The sequence below is a fragment of the Puma concolor genome, chromosome B3 (assembly GCF_028749965.1).
Source record: "Puma concolor isolate L17-30 chromosome B3, mPumCon1.1.hap2, whole genome shotgun sequence".
Lineage (NCBI taxonomy): Eukaryota > Metazoa > Chordata > Mammalia > Carnivora > Felidae > Puma > Puma concolor.
In genome coordinates this window covers 60,805,377-60,821,668 of record NC_141672.1, presented here as the reverse complement: position 1 = coordinate 60,821,668, position 16,292 = coordinate 60,805,377, and positions in this window count along the sequence as shown.

The following is a 16,292-nucleotide window of genomic DNA, read 5'->3' as shown; positions in this document are numbered from 1 at the left end:
CTTTACTAGTATGGTCTACGTCAACAAAAAAGACAAGGCAACCTACTGAATGGAAGAAGATATTTACAAATGATAAATCTGATAAGGGGTTAATATCCAAAATATATCAAGAAGTTATACAGCTCAAAAATCAATAATAATAATAATTAATAGTCTGATTAAAAATGGGCAGATCACCAGAATAGACATTTTTCTAAAGACATACAGATAGCCATCAGACACATGAAAAGATGCTCAACATCACTCATCATCAGGGAAATGCAAAGCAAAACCACAATGAGATATCACCTCACACCTGTCAGAATGGCTAAAATCAAAAACACAAGAAACAGCAATTATTGGTGAGGATGTGGAGAAAAGAGAATCCTTGTGTACTGTTTGTTGGTGGAAATGCAAAATGGTGCCACCACTGTGGAAAACAGTATGGAGGTTCCTCAAAAAATTAAAAGTAGAATTACCATCTGATCTAGTAATACCACTACTAGGTATTTACCCAAAGAATATGAAACATTAATTTGAAAAGATATCCACCCCTATGTTAATTACAGAATTATTTACAATAGCCAAATTATGGAAGTGGCCCAAATGACCATCAAAAGATGAATAAAGAAGATGTGATAGACATAGATACAGATAGATATAGATATAATGGAATATTACTCAGCCATAAAAAAAGAATGAACTCCTACCACCTGCAACAACATGGATGGGCCTACAGGGTATACTACATGAAATAAGTCAAAGACAAATACCATATGATTTTACTCATATGTGAATGTAAGAAACAAATGAGCAAACAAAAGAGACAAAAAAGTAGACTCAAATACAGAGAACGAGCTAGTGGTTGCCAGAAGGCAGGTGGTGGGGGTATGGGTGAAATAAGTAAAAGGGATTAAGAGTACACTTATCATGGGGTACCTGGGTGGCTCAGTCGGTTGAGCGTCCAACTTCGGCTCAAGTCATGATCTCGCGGTTTGTGGGTTTCAGCCCCGCATCAGGCTCTGTGCTGATGGCTCAGAGCCTGGGGCCTGCTTTTGATTCTGTGTCTCCTTCTCTCTCTGCCCCTACCCCACTCCCGATCTGTCTCTCTCTCTCTCTCTCTCTCAAAAATAAACATAAAAAAAAATTTTTTTTTATTTTTTTTTCAACGTTTTATTTATTTTTTTGGGGACAGAGAGAGACAGAGCATGAACGGGGGAGGGGCAGAGAGAGAGGGAGACACAGAATCGGAAACAGGCTCCAGGCTCCGAGCCATCAGCCCAGATCCTGACGCGGGGCTCGAACTCATGGACCGCGAGATCGTGACCTGGCTGAAGTCGGACGCTTAACCTACTGTGCCACCCAGGCGCCCCAACATTAAAAAATTTTTAATAAAATAAAATTTCAAATCTTAAAAAAAAAAAAACCTCCCCAGTTGATTTTTAAAAAGTAGCTGGACTTGAGATCCACTTTTATAAACTGTAAGGACTTAAGAAATTCAGAAACCATAAACCTGTCATGGCTGAACAGTCAGGGAAAGCTCTGTGGCAGAAATGGGATTTGACCAAGCCGAGTAGACTGTCAACTATACTAGACTGCAGACTAACAGGCGGGGAAAGGGCATGGAATTCTCCAGGAATGAGTAATAATATGACAAAGGTAAGAAGTAACATAAGCTGCTATATCTGTGGCTCTGTGAGATCATTAAATTCACCAGAAAGCAGAGAGGTTGCAAATAGGTCAGATAAAGTGGCACCTTACAGATAGTTTTATAAGTAATGGCTTCAACTTCCAGATAGATCAGTGTGACAGAAAGAAGAGGAGAAAGGGAGTCATGACCCTTCCTGAGTTTTATCACAGCTCTGATCTACCGGTGGAAGTCCCAAAACAGGTGATTCTGGATTATGATTCTGAGCAAAAGGAGATTTTGTCCCCATTTATGATTCTCAGTAAAATGAAAAGACAAGACTAAATGGCATCTAAGATTTCTTGCAGATCTAACCTTATGATTCTATTTTGAAGTCCCACTGTTTCATCATTTCCAATGAATCCTTTTAAGCATTCTTTGCTGTTCTTTGAATTTTACTCCCCTCCCTTATAGACAGACTAAATTGCCCAGTAATGTGAGCAATGGCGGGTGGTATTTTCATTAATCTCACAATAGGAAGTCCTGCATCTACATTCTAGTAACAATCAAGCTGGAACGATACATACCTTTCTCCAAGGCTTGCTCTACAAACTTTGTCACCTTAATACCAATTTTTTTTTTACAGAGATAAGGCCTTAAAACACACAGACTAAAGATGGATTCATATGCCACACTGACCTATAAGAATAAAAGTCTGCAGCAAATACCATGTTAGATAAATCTGACCTGACAAGCACTTCTGCAGTAGTAGCCATTTTTTCCCAAGGGACTTAGTGATATATGAAGACTCATATACTCGTGGGATAAAGACTACACCCTCTATTTCCAAGTACACTTGATACAACCCCAAATCAATTTTCTCCTCTTTTGAAGTTAGTTCCAATCTGTCAAGATCCATCCCTCTTTGGCCTCATCTCCGGCCATGTCTCTTTTTCCATCATATTATATAATGACTACCATTGCAAATCACAGAGATGAAGATTCAACAGAAGATAAAATGTTGTTGCTGAAATACAGAATTCAGTATTACCCACTTTGAAACTGTCTTGCTGAAAGCTCATGAGATTATGCTCATAATTCTTGGGACTAATTCTTCTGTTACTTTCCATAAAGTATAGAATAAGGTCCAAAAAAGATTTCAAGGACAAAGGAACTATGATAAAGGTCTACCCACAAAGCAAAAAGCAAGATGAAGTTAATAAAGCCTCTTTTTCTTAAGTCTACTTAGTGCTATGACTCTGTACTATATTAGGGATATCTGATGGTTTATCCAAGTTCCAAATAAAAGACTTACAGGATAAAAGCTGTAGAGGAAATAGAATGATTTACTCCGGAAGCCCTAGTTCTGTTCCTCTTATATGATTTGTGTCCTGACAAACGATCTCTTTAAAAGTGGTGCCAGAAGAGACTCTTAAAAACTGAGAACAAACTGAGGATTGATGGGGGGTGGGAGGGAGGGGAGGGTGGGTGATGGGTATTGAGGAGGGCACCTTTGGAGATGAGCACTGGGTGTTGTATGGAAACCAATTTCACAATAAATTTCATATATTGAAAAAAAATAAAATAAATAAAATAAATAAATAAAATAAAAAATAAAAATAAAAGAAAATAAAAGTGGTTCCAGGATGTAATGGAACTGACTTCCTATTTAAAAAATAAATAAATAAATAAATTTCCAGGAGAAGAGCATCATTACCAAATCCCTGTTTACTGACCCATGTTGACTATAATTAGAATTATATATAATAAAACATTTACCTATTTTATGCATATTTATATATTTATATATAATACATATTTTATACATACATTTTTATATATTATATAATAAAATATTTATAAATTTTATACTTTTTTAATATTTTATTTATGTAAAACAAAGTTTCAAAAGCTAATAAGCTAGTGGATAAGTGTTACAAAACAAAATCTAGTATATACTTATTACAGTGCACATAAAGCTAATCCCATATGTGATGAATAATGGTCTTTCTTAGCTCTAAATTATCAGGGATAGATTTATGGAAAACCAGATGTGAACTAGACTTTGATGGATCAGCAAAGTTAACGACCTTAATATTTTGAGGGTACCCTCTGAATATCCCTGTCAATTCTACCACTAAGTGGATTTTACATTTGTTCCCTTCTCCCCATCTGCTCTACCACTGCCCTAGTTCCAGCCACCATCATCTCTCACCTAGATGACTGCTACAGCTTCCCTTCTGTTTCCAATCCAATCTATTGATTATGTCAGCTTCCTTACTGTTCCTGGAATATACCAAGTGCTTTCCACCTCATTGCCCTGTCTGTAGCTTTCACTGTTGCAGTGTGTCTGGCACATTAGCTGCCCAATAAATATATGCTGAATCAATGAACAATTGTTTCTTCTGCTTTGTAAGTTCCACAAGAACAGAGACCATATTTGTTGGGTTCCCCACTCTATTCCCAGAAGCCAGCATAGCACTTAAGACATAGTAGGTGTCCCATAAATATCTACTGAAAGAAGAAATGTAGGAAGGAAGGAAGGGAAGGAGGGAGGGAGGGTTGGAGGGAGGGAGGAAGGAAGGAATAAAATAATAAAGCCTATTTGGCCCTATTAGAATTGTTTTATAAATATTTGACAAAATGTGCTGTTCTGAAAAATAAGAAATAGTAATAAAAATTCCATAATTGCACCTAAATTAGCCCCAAGCATTATCACTAACACCTACAGTCTGTATTTCCAAATGCTAGCTAATAACTAAATATGCACGTTTTCCACCATTTTAACGAGGTTTTTTTTGAATCTTAAAAACTACTAGGCACATGATAGAAACTATCTTACAATATCCATATTTGGTAGTTTGATTTCTACAAAATAATTGCATATGCTCAGAGAAACATCATGTTTCTAATGCTGGAGGTAATATTACTTCAGTGACACTATCAAAATGAATTGTACCTCTTGTTAAGTATAGCAAGGGATATGCCATTATCTGTTGGACTAACAAACATATATCATCAAAGCTGTTTCATATTTAGTACCCCAGGGTATACTATGCAATAATAATGCATTATGAAAGGAAAATTGTTTTGCACTCTTCCTTGTAAATTATTCTTTCTTTCCCATCTCCATGGCTTCAGAGATTGTTTATTTTAAAAAGGTAACATTGCTGGGGCGCCTGGGTGGCGCAGTCGGTTAAGCGTCCGACTTCAGCCAGGTCACGATCTCGCGGTCCGGGAGTTCGAGCCCCGCGTCGGGCTCTGGGCTGATGGCTCAGAGCCTGGAGCCTGTTTCCGATTCTGTGTCTCCCTCTCTCTCTGCCCCTCCCCCATTCATGCTCTGTCTCTCTCTGTCCCAAAAATAAAATAAACGTTGAAAAAAAAAATAAAAATAAATAAATAAAAAGGTAACATTGTTAAGCATAGAGATGTGCATGGTACTTGACCAAGGTTAATAACAAAATCATATTTTGTTAGCCCACTAGGAACTTATAATACAGTATGAAAACAGTGTGAAAACACAGAAAACAGGATGAGAGGATGTCTTTGGTTTTTTGTTGTTGTTGTTATAATATCAAGAGAGCTGCAAAGACTGCTTTTGATAAGGAATTTACAAAAATATCCTATACTTTGTGGGGTGTATGTAAGGTCTGCAAAGGACAGTTTTGGTCTCATGCACCGTAACAGAAATTTCAATCTCATAAAGAACATTAACTGTTTTTCTCAAATCAGAAAAACAAAAATTGAATTTAAGGTGAAAATAAATAAACTTGAATAAAGGAAGTTTTTAGAACTAAAGTTTCCTAAACTTGAATAATCTTTGATTCTGTTTTAAGAGTACTGGTTCAGGAGTGCTTGGGAATCAATTAAGCTTCCAACTTTGGCTCAGGTCATGATCTCACAGTTCATGAGTTTGAGCCCCATGTCAGGCTCTGTGCTGACAGCCTGGAGCCTGCCTCAGATTCTGTGTCTCCTCTCTCTGCCCCTCCCCTGCTCATGCTCTCTCTCTCTCTCAAAAATAAATAAACATTAAAAAAAAAAAAAAAAAAGAGGGGCACCTGGGTGGCTCAGTTGGTTAAGCGTGTGACTTTGGCTTAGATCATGATCTCGCAGTTCACGAGTTCAAGGCCCGCATCAGGCTCTGTGCTGACAGTTCAGAGCCTGGAGCCTGCTTTGGATTCTGTGTCTCCCTCTCTCTCTGTCCCTCTCCCACTTGTGCTCCGTCTCTCTCTCAAAAATAAATAAACATTAAAAAAATAATAATAATAATTAAAATTAAAAAAAGAGTACTGGTTCAGTTTTTATGAAGCAAGATTTCTCTAAGAACAGTACACTGCCATCTCAGGAGTTATTTCACTGGGATTATAGTTGACCTTAATGATTTTCTTTGCTGTCAATTTTTATGATTAATTTGATTGATCTTCTGCTGATATGTTAATAATACAGACCTAATATAGCAAACTATTCAGTTTCATTCTCTGCTTTTCATCATGACCATTAAAAACAATAGTGTACATTATTTCAGTAGATTTACAAGTTAGGCTCTTTATATCAATTTTAATTTCTTCTAACTAGACAGAAAATTGCAAAATATAGAAGAGCTCTAAAAATAATACCATTACCATAGTGAAGTCGAATTCAGCCCCAGTCCCATTATACCGGTAACTGACCCAAACGGCTGCCACATGCCCTAGAACCCGGGGATAAGTTTGTCTGCAGACAGGGCAAAAAAACAGACAAACAAATAAATACTACTATTCTGCCTTCAAGAGTTAATCACTTGTAACATTTTTGTCATCCTTTTCTAGTTAATGCATTTTAAGTAGTCATTCAGGCAATTAAGAGACAAATATTTATTGGGGCACCTGGGTGGCTCAGTCAGTTGAACGTCTGACTTTGGCTCAGGTCATGATCTCACGGCTCGTGAGTTCAAGCCCCGCGTCAGGCTCTGGGCTGACAGCTCAGAGCCTGGAGCCTGTCCCAGATTCTGTGTCTCCCTCTCTCTCTACCCCTCCCCCGCTCATGCTCTGTCTCTCTCTCAAAAATAAATAAACATTAAAAAAAAATTTAAAGAAACATATTTATTGATTGCCTACTATGTGCTAGTCATTGTTCTAGGTATTGGCGATACTACTATAAACATAAGAGTTAAAATGTCTGCTCCCATGAAACTAACATACTGATAATGGAAGTGGATAATAAATAACTATATAATATGGAGTGTAAGTACTCTGAAGAAAAAGGATTTCAGCTAAATGATGTAACTTACAGAAATAAGAACACTGGGAAAAGAAAACATTGAAAACAATCACAAGTGTAGGGCTTTTTAAAAATTTTTTTATTTTGAGAGAGAGAGAGAGAGAGCCCACAAGTTGGGAAGGGGCAGAGAGAGAAGGAGAGAGAGAATCCCAACCAGGCTCTGCACTGTCAGCACAGAGCTCCATATGGGGCATGAACTCACAAACCATGAGATCATGATCTGAGCCAAAGTTGGACACTTAATCGGGGCTATGGTTTTAGATATATTCCGTTTACAAGGGCCATTAGTTCATCTGAGTAGTGATGGTACCATATTTTTCCTGTTTGTGGTCTGCTTTTCCACTGGGCCTTTTATGGGGGTTTTCCCATTAAAAAATACATGTATCTGTGGGCGCCTGGGCGGCTCAGTCGGTTGAGCATCTGGCTTCAGCTCAGGTCATGATCTTGCGGTTTGTGGGTTCAAGCCCTGCGTCAGGCTCTGTGCTGACAGCTCAGAGCCTGGAGCCTGTTTCAGATTCTGTGTCTCCCTCTCTCTCTGCTCCTCCCCCGCTCGTGCTCTGTCTCTCTGTCTCTCTCAAAAATAAATAAACATTTTTTAAAAATATATATATTTGGTAATATTAAAAACCTACCTAGAAAATTCACCTATTGGTGAATATTTAATTGTCCCCTTTTGATAATTATAAATAAGTTATCAGAAATTCTTTGCATACATATTTTTAGAAATGCCTAATTATTGTTATAGTAATTCCTAAAAATGAAAATATATGATCAAAGAATAAGCACATTTTAATGCTTTTGATTTTTATTGCCAATTTTTTTCTCCAAAAAGATTATGTAAATTTTCACACACACTAATTTGCTACTAAGTATTTTATCTTTTTTTTGAAAAATAAAGTGTTTCTTTTCTATGTTTGATATAATGCAAAAATTAAAGCTAGCATTCATTGAGAAATTATTACTTGTCAAATGGTCTGCTATGCATTTACCTGTATCATTTCATTTGAAACTTATGAAATCAAAGTTTTAAGAGCTAATAAATTGCCATCGGCTATTAAGTCAGAGCTAAGATCTGAATTCGAGTCATCTAGTTTAATAACCTCTTTCTATTAAATCACATTATATGCAACTTTATTAATAAGTGATTTGTAATTAGTGTTTAATTATCAGTGTAATATTAATATATTTTTATATGTTCACTGGATTTTTTGTAATTTTCATGTAACCAACTCATTTGTACATTTATTTTTTCTGTACCATGACAGACTCTGTGGAAATGATGTTGCGTATAAACAGACACAGGCTCTAACCTCATGGAGGACATACACAGCCCAATGCGGGAAAAAGAGCAAATTCAGGTTAGAAAAAGAACTGCAGGCAGAGGTTTGTTTTTTAAATCCATTTCCAGTATTGGCAACTATGGAAGGTCAGGGCCAGGACTACTGCTTGGAAGGGCACTCATCCGGACTCTTTAATAAAAGTTGGAGAGTCCTGAGTTCTGTGGCTCAACTAGAAACCCAACTTTAAAATTGCAGAAGTCAAGCCCAAGTTATGGAGCAGCCACAGGACCAATGCAGGGTTTAGGATGTAATGCTGTGGCTTACTGAATTGGAAGGTATGATGGTTATTTTTATGTGTCAGCTTGACTGGGCTAAGGGATGCCCAGATAGCTGGTAGAACATTATTTCTGGATGTGTCTTTGGAGGTGTTTCTAGAAGCAATTAGCATTTGAATTGTTGAACTGAGTATAGCAGAGGGCCCTCTCTAGTGTAAGACATCATTCAATCTACGGAGGACGTAGATCAAAGAAAAAGTTAGAGGAAAAGCTAATTCATTCTCTTTCTGCTTGAGGTATATCTTGACAGAGAGAGAGAGAGAGAGGATAGAGAGAGAGAGAGATAGAGATAGGGAGAGAGAGAGAGAGAAATAGAGATAGAGATAGACTTAGAAATAGACTTAGAGATAAAGATAGAGATCCCATTGGTTCTGATTCTCTGGAGAACCCAAATACAGGAGAGAATACAAATAGGAGTGTGAGGGAATTCATAGCTCCTCTGCTTGGCAGGTCCCCCACCCATATGAACCAGAGGACCCAGGGTGCATCTTCATGTAGGATGAGGAAAGCACACAGCAGCTTATCCACTTCAAGGTAACGTTTCATCTCTCTAGTTAAAAGCCTCCTTTCTACAGACTCACTAACTTGCAGAAATCTTGGGTTTCCACAGCTTGGAAAAGCAGCATTTTACAGAGAAGGAAACAGTTTCTAAATCAAAATGATGAGCAAAGTGACCTTTGATCAATCACATCATCAGAGATTGAAAAATATGCCACTAGAAATGATTCCTGAAAAAATGATAAATTGAAAAGTTCCAGTCAATTCCACCAGGATCAGAATACAGAAGGTATCAGCTAACGATAGCTAAACAGAGGTACCCGCAGCAGAACAGACCTGAGAGCATCTTATTTGACACACTGAGGAGTTGGTCTTATCAGCTGCTTAGTGTAAAGAACTAGATTTGCCAGAGGATCCTTGTATAGCCTGTATAGTATTGAATTTACCATTATTTAGCTGATGGAGAGTCGAGTGTATATGGTTTCATTAGGAAGTGTAGATTCAATCATTCTCATGGAATCCTTTTGTCATCTTCCTAAAATCTAAGCTAAGAACCTCCCTTTCAAAGTATTACTGCATATGGATTCCTGAGGAATGAAGTCAAGATTCTGGTGCCTAAAATGAGCAGAACCAGATGCACAGCCTCTCTCACAGAATGCTGTGTGCAGGCTTATTTCTCGTGGGCATGCTGTACTACTCTTTCATATTCATCATTTAATTTCTTCCTTACAACAGTCTCATGAATTATGCTAGAACAAACACCATTAAGCCCCCAAAAAGAATGGAGAAACTAAGACTCAAAATGGGTGACTGGTCCGAGGTCATAGAACTACTCAGTGAAGCCTGGAATTCTGGCTTCAACCACAAACTCAGTTCTTTTCCATCTCATCAGACTTTCTGTAGCTCATCATGATTTTTAAGTTTTATGGGAAAAAAAGAGAATTATATTAAGACTCTTCAGTTCAATAAGCTAATCATCAAACTTGCTTTTTAAAATGGAGGTAACACAGTTGGTCAGAGGCTGTAAAAACCCTGCCTGTGGCTTTGAGAGCCTTGTTTACTGCTCATTGATCGCCGTGACAATGCTACCATAAATAACCCCAGATAAATTGCTATGTATAATCACAGAAGACATCCATATGCATGAGTCACCTGTCAGCTCTCCAATCCCATCATTTCCAGTACCTGTCAACATGTCATCAAGGACTCTGAGTTTGTGACACAAACAAAAACTTACTCTCTCAAGAAGTTGAAAATCACGCAGTGCTACACAGATTTGTGGTTCAAGAAAACAAAATAAAAAGTGCCTGCCATTTGGGACAAAGAATATGTATGGATTCAGCAGATCACTCTGAACTGTTCTTTGGCCCCACCCCCACAGTGGAAGTATCCAGTCTCAAGGACAGAAATTCAAACCCACTTTTTACTTGTGGTTAAACAATACCCACTGACTCACACCACATGAACCATAGGAGGCGAGGCATAGAATTTTCTCAGAATCCTCTAGAACAAACTACCAAATGCAAACTTACCTGACATGGTGTATGTCAGCCACACCAATTTTTCAGGAAAGGCTCTTGTCTCTTGGGCAGGACTGGTTGTGATGGTTGAGTATAACCAGGAAGATGTTTAGACTTGGAGGTCATCAGTCATATAAGGGCAGGTAAGAATCAAAAATCAGGACACAAGGACTAGCCTCCAGGTCAGCAAGGTAAGCAGTATCCAATTCCTCGAACCCAGGAATGGAAGATGAAATTCCATCAGGCCAGACCCGGGAATCAAACAATTCACAGCAAGACAGAGGCAAGAAAGCAGTAATCCACATAGACAATCCACAGGTAGGGGAAGGAGTAACTAAAGGAGTTAGTCACTGAGGAAAAAAGTGAGTCAGTCCAAAGCATCAGTAGTCAAGGCATCATGTTGTAAATTTCATTCTGATACAAGACATATCTCCTCCAAGGGTCTCTTACATACTGGCTGCCAAGTCTCAGCACACAGCTGCAAAGAGATGAGTGACTTCACCTGTCTAGGAGACAGCCTCTGGTGGTTCTGAAAAAGGCAAAAATAAAAGCTCAAATGAGAGCTAGTTTGCAGTCTTTATGAACAAACACACGTGCCATTTAAATAAGGCTAAAAATGCACAAAACTATACCCTGAATCTATGTCATACCTATAGGAAGTGACTAATATGGGTAACAATAATGTTAGTAATAATAACACTGCTACATGCCAGATACCTTTTTAAAAGAATTTGTTAATGTTTATTTCATTTTTGAGACTGAAAGAGACAGAGAGACAGAGAGAGAGAGAGACAGTGAGGGGGAGAGGCAGAAAGAGAAGGAGACACAGAATCTGAAGCAGACTCCAGGATCCATATTGTCAGCACAGAGCTCAATGTGGGGCTCAAAACTACAAACCGTGAGATCATAACCTGAGCCAAAGTCAAACACTTAACTAACTGAGCCACCCAGGCACCCCAAATGCCAGATGCTTTTTTGCGGAGAACAGCAAAATAATCATAACAATACTAATAGCTAATTTGATCAAGCAGTTGTTAAGCACCAAGATCTGTTTCTAGGTGCTTTACATGTGATGCCTTTTACTCCTCTAAATAATTCTCAGGTACTGTTATTATCTCCATTTCACAGATGAGGCACAGAGGCATTAAATAATTTTCTCAAGGTCACACAGCCAGTGAATCTGGATTTGAACGCATGTTTCCCAACCTCAGCCACCATGCCTATGAGGAAGGTCTAACATGAAACTAGATCTTATGATGGATCAAAGGAGAGAGAAAAATGTTAACTCTACACTCTAAAATTCATTTCTCTGTTCACGCCCCTCCAAAGCAAGCCAGAAGATCTGAGTGTAACCTTACTAGCAGCCACTGTTGCACAAAGCCAGAGAGCAAATACCAAATTATGCCAAAAGCATAGTTAGAAAGGTGGGTTTCAGAGATGGGGGTAGATCAGTAATGGAAGGTAGATGGGGTGCCTGGGTGGCTCAGTCAGTTAAGCGTCCAACTCTTGGTTTTGGATCAGGTCATGATCTCATGGTTTTGTGAGTTCAAGCCCTGCATCAGGCTCTGTGCTAACAGTGTGAAGCCTGCTTGGGAGTCTCCCTCTCCTGCTCTCCCTTCTCCTCCCCTGCTCACACTGTCTCTCTCTCTCCCAAAATAAATAAATAAACTTAAAGAAGAAAGAGAGGAAGGAAGGAAGGAAGGAAGGAAGGAAGGAAGGAAGGAAGGAAGGAAGGAAGGAAGGAAGAAAGAAAGAAAGAAAGAAAGAAAGAAAGAAAGAAAGAAAGAAAGAAAGAAAGAAAGAAAGAAATGGAAGGTAGAAGCAAGAAGAGAACTTGTGAAGGTCTTGATGAACACTATAGAATATGAGCTCTATGAAAGGTGCCTGGATGCTTGTGTGTTTGCAATAGACCTTGGTGTGAGCAAGTCAAGATATCTGAAGAGCCTAGAATAAAAGAAACAAGTTCTTTGAACTTCTCAAGGTTGGGCCAAGCTCAGCATTCCACATTTCCTGTGTGATAAATATAAAGTTCACTCAAAACTATCTTTCCAACCAGTAATGAATATATGGGGACAGTAACTCCTTGTTTATAATCAGATACTGAAAAATTATAAGAAATGGAGAATATAAAATAAAATATAATAAATTTTACAATGAGGGCCTGAGTGGGTCAGTTGGTTGAGCATCCAACTGTTGATTTTGGCTCAGGTCATAATCCAAGGGTCATGGGATCAAGCCCTGTGTTGGCCTCCACACTGAACACAGAGCCCACCGGATTCTCTCTTTCTCTCTCTCCACCTCTCTTGCCTGCTTGCATGCTCTCTGTAAAATAAAATAAAGTAAAATAAAATAAAATAATAAAATAAAATAAAATGAGGACATATTGAAAAGAAATGAGGAGTGAATATTATCATGAGTGTGAGAGCAGATAGTTAAGTGGCTGTTTCCATTCAATCCATCTAACCTTTCTCATGAGGGCGTGTCACACATTAAGAAGGGACAAGAAAGCAACCAATTAAACATCTGTCACCACTTTCCCGTTAGTGTTTAATTTTAAACAACTTTGTATTTCCTTCTAAATAAGAGTTGATTATTCAGAGGAGAGCTGGCTGCTTTGTACATGACTTTGGCTTGGCCTAGACTAGCATTAATCAGTCAACACATCATGCTGAAGCCTGCTGGTTCAAGAAGATGGAAAAGGAACATTTTCACGATGGTTCAGCAAAGCTGCCTGTATGAGCACTTCTTTCATTGACAGTAACAAGATTAATGAATACAGCCATCTGGGCGGTGCTGTGAACATTACTCTCAAGCTGGTTTTCAAATACTGTTAACCAAGAAGCCAAAAATCACGTAATGAAACATATCTAGGGGCGCTTGGGTGGCGCAGTCGGTTAAGCGTCCGACTTCAGCCAGGTCACGATCTCGCGGTCCGTGAGTTCGAGCCCCGCGTCAGGCTCTGGGCTGATGGCTCAGAGCCTGGAGCCTGTTTCCGATTCTGTGTCTCCCTCTCTCTCTGCCCCTGCCCCGTTCATGCTCTGTCTCTCTCTGTCCCAAAAATAAATAAACGTTGAAAAAAAAAAAAAAAGAAACATATCTAATATCTATATAGCAATACATCTATTAGAGATTGTGGGAAATGCTTCATGTTTTACCTGAATCTTAATTTTTCAGGTCTTAATTACGAGGAGGCTACCCCAGTAGCCTTTGTGATGCAAATATAATATGACTATTAGCCCTGACCCTCCTTAAGAAGTCCAAGGATTTTCCCACTTCTGCTCCTTTTGCTCCATGATCAGGATTTATAACACAAGAGGTAGTAAGCCAAGTAGCCAGCTCCTTCATGGTTATCCAGTTATTCAAAAAACAAACTTAACTTTCTCACCTCCCACCACATCCTCTCATATGTCCCTGTCTCCAGCCCATGAAGCTGTTCATCTTTGTCTAAGCACACCATGTCAGACTCTATCCTCGTAAGAACTTTTTCCTGTGTGCACACAGAGATAAAGACAGCTCTGGTATCTCTTCCTCTTCTCACAAGGACACCAGTCCTGTCAGACTAGAGCCCCACTCTTATGATCTCATTTAACCTTAATTACGCTCTTCAAGACCCTATCTCCAAATGCAGTCACACTGTGGGTTAAGGCCTCAACATATGAATTTGGGGGGACACAGTTCAGTCAATTGCCTTTCCCAATCACAGATTTGAATTATTCAGAGTATATGAGAACTTGGGCTCAACTAAAAAAATAAAACTACAGGGGCACCTAGGTGGCTCAGTCAGTTAAGCATCTGACTCTTGATTTCAGCTCAGGTCATGATCTCATGGTTCATGGGATTGAGCTCCACATCTGGCTCTGTGCTGACAGCATGGAGCCTGCTTGGTATTCTCTCTCTCCCTCTCTCTCTCTGCCCCTCCCCTTGCTTCTCTCTCTCTCAATTTAAATAAACATTTTAAAATATAGATAAATAAATAAAACTATATATTCATTCATATTAGATATAATTTTCTTATATAAAATAGAGATCCTTCTATATAATTCATTTGAGTAAAATGAAGAAACAAATTAACCCTTTTTTTTTAAGTTTATTTATTTATTTTGAAAGAGAAAGCACACAAGCAGGAGAGGGTCAGAGAGAGAGGGAGACTCCCAAGCAGGATCCACACTATCAGCACAGAACCTGATGCGGGGCTCAATCCCATGAACCATGAGATCATGACCAGAGCTGAAATCAAGAGTCAGATGCTTAACTGACTGAACCACCCACATGCCCCAAGAAATAAATTAATTTTAACTGAGAGTCATTCTAACAACATTGAGATGTTCATGAGACTGTCATAGCTACAGTTAGTAGCAACAGTTAGTCTGAAAATAAGTTTACAAGTAATAAACTACAGAGCTGCAAGGCAGTCAAGTTTGGGTCACATCTTTCAGATCAAACCAATTATGCACAAGCTTCAGTATGATTGTGAGATCTGCAGCTGCCACTGATGATGCACGTGGCTCCTTGAAGCAGTTTAGCAATGTTGCTAAACATTAAATGATGAGACAGATCACCAATATCCAGGACCTGAAATGTAATCAATGCTCTGACAAAGAAACTAGGCTTCTTACATTTCAGCATGGCTGGTTTAAATGGATAGCAGCAGAATACAAAAACAGTTCTTCTCTGTACTTTTATGAGAGGGACACAGAAGAAACCCTTAATAAATGGGACAAAATACAGCTTCACATGCAAGAACAAATTTTGACTGAGCAGTCCCTCTTGGCTTAGGGACTGCAATAGACCTGACAGCTAAGAGTTGCTGCCAAATATCAGCACAGACAGCCAACCCACCGTAGTGAGGAATGTGAGAGATGTGAGTTATGTTTGACTAACATTTCATGCTGATGGCTGCTCATCACTGCACACAATCTCCTTGATAAAAACGCACCTAAGAGAAAGCTATTTGAATGTCAAGGGTTTTAGTGTGGATTTAATCACATAGCAATTCATTTTGATAAAAAACTATTAACCAACTCATAATTTTTTTTTAATTTAATTCTACAAATTAGTTTCAATATACTGTGTGATTATACATTATCTTTCACAAACTGATTTTCTAAGACAGAGGAAGACTAAGAAGCTGATTGCAGAAAGCTGTTCACTTCAACTGTGAGGACTCAAGCAAGCCAGAAAATAATGTTCTGGGAGCAGACTATAGAAATGTTCTCACAGCCAGGGTGCCTGGGGGGACTTTGGCTCAGGTCATGATCTCGCGGTCTGTGAGTTCGAGCCCCGCGTCGGGCTCTGTGCTGACAGCTCAGAGCCTGGAGCCTTCTTCTGATTCTGTGTCTCCCTCTCTCTCTGCCCCTCCCCCGCTCATGCTCTGTTTCACTCTCTCTCTGTCAAAAACAAATAAACATTAAAAAAATTAAAAAAAAAAGAAATGTTCTCACAGCCTCCATTATACTTGCAAAAGTAATCATTAGCCACACATCACCTTCCCTTACAAAGAGTAAAAAGATCCACATACATAGATAACAATGACAAGTATAAAATGACAGGATTGGAGGTGCCTGGGTGTCTCAGTAGGTTGAGCATCTGATTCTTAATTTTGGCTCAGGTCATGATCATAGGGTCATGAGATGGAGTCCCTCATCGGGCTCCATGATGAATGTGGCACCTGCTTGAGATTCTCTCTCTCTTCCTCTGCCCCTCTCTCTCACTCGTACACTCTCTCTCTCTCTCCAAAAAAAATAAAATAAAATAATAAAAATAAAATAAAATAACAAGATTGATTTTCTTATAC